This window comes from Xyrauchen texanus, chromosome 6 (assembly GCF_025860055.1).
Source record: "Xyrauchen texanus isolate HMW12.3.18 chromosome 6, RBS_HiC_50CHRs, whole genome shotgun sequence".
Classification (NCBI taxonomy): Eukaryota; Metazoa; Chordata; class Actinopteri; order Cypriniformes; family Catostomidae; genus Xyrauchen; species Xyrauchen texanus.
The window spans coordinates 40,268,727-40,270,570 of record NC_068281.1 but is presented as its reverse complement, the minus strand read 5'-3'; positions in this window follow the sequence as shown (position 1 = coordinate 40,270,570).

Sequence of the window (1,844 nt, the reverse complement as noted above, 5' to 3'; positions counted from 1 at the left end):
GTACAGTAAGTTACATGTATTATTCTCTACATAGGATTGAGGGTCGGGAACGACAAGGAGGAAGCGGGCCCATATTCACGCAAGAACAAGAGGGAGATATAATAAACATGGTTTTGGCCAATAATGCTATCAGGCTCAGAGAACTACAAGCCAACATTATCGGTGACCATGCCATTTTCAATAATGTCCATCAGGTTCATATATATTGATGAGGCAGTGTTCAACCTCACAAAAGCAAGAAGGAGAGGCAGAAATATCATTCGCCACAGGGCTATAATCAATGTCCCAGGGCAATGTGGGGGTAACATCACCCTTTGCGCTGCCATTTCACAGCATGTGGTTGTCCTCCGTCATGCCAAAATGGGCCCTTACAACACACCTCACATTCTCGCATTTTTGGACCGATTGCACCACATCGTCACAGCAGGTAATGAAATGCACCAGATGCAATACACGGTCATCTGGGACAATGTGTCATTCCACCGCTCTGCTTTGGTCCAGAACTGGTTTCAACACCATCCACAGTTGACAGTACTATACCTTCTACCATACTCTCAGTTTCTAAACCCTATCGAAGAGTTTTTCTCTGCATGGCGGTGGAAGGTTTACGATCTCCAGCCCCAGGCTCAGGTACCCCTCATTCAGGCCATGGACGATGCCTGTGACCAAGTCGATGCCGCAGCTGTGCAAGGATGGATTCGACATTCAAGACGGTTCTTCCCACGTTGTCTTGCTAATGACGATATTGCTTGTGATGTTGATAAAATTCTCTGGCCAGATCCAGCTAGGCGAAGAGATAATGTATAGTATGTTTACTGTAGTATTTTCTGTACAATATTGTCAGTTTTTTTTTTTCAGATAATTTTTTATGTTTGTTATTTACTGTAATTGTAACCTGTACTGGATACAGTATTTTACATTTGTCTTTTGTTTGCTGAGCTAACAGTGTTATGCACACTACTGTAGTAGCATGAAAACTGGGACATGTTTTGTTATGATTCTCCATGTTGACTGATTTGGGTATATGGAGAGAAATAAATGATATTTTCCTCAGTCTGCAGCATTGGTCTTGTGTAGTGTTTGTATAGTTGCACTTTCTCTGTGTACTTCATTTACAGTACTCTAATCACTGACAATTAGACTTGCTAAATGTGTTTTAGGTTAGCAACAGCAGTGTGTAACTGGTTAAAAAAGATTGAAGTCATATGAAATGTGTGTGTGTTTCGTATGGTAACAAAATATTATTTTTATGAAGTCGTGTATAGATTTGACAAAAGTGTTCCATTTTGCAAATGATCTGAAGTGTTTTTCAAATGTTCAAAATTGTGCTTAAACAATTGAAAAAAACGTCTCGGGTTACATGTGTAACCCTTGTTCCCTGAAAAAGGCGGAACGAGATGTTGCGCTGCTAAGCGCTAGGGGAACAATCTTGCATTGTGAGCAGCTGTGAATTTGTGTGAAACACGTCAATGAACATTGACCTGAATTTATAGCCTCGGCTGGTGAAGATCATTAGACGCACCTGTGGCCAGGCTATAAAATAGAGGCGTCACCAGCGTGTCGACAGATACCTTTTTCTGAAGAGCAGTCCTGGGACGTCCCAGTCGCGGCAAAGCAGCGCAACATCTCGTTCCGCCTTTTTCAGGGAACAAGGGTTACACATGTAACCCGAGACGTTCCCTTTACAAAAGGCTTCACTACAATGTTGCGCTGCTAAGCGCTAGGGAACGCAATACCCACGCCGCCGCGCTTGGGGCTGTCCGGACCCCTACGGTTGTGCAGTGTACTCACAAAAACACGAGAGGTCTCAGACATGAGCTTGAGATGTCGGCTCAAGGGCATAG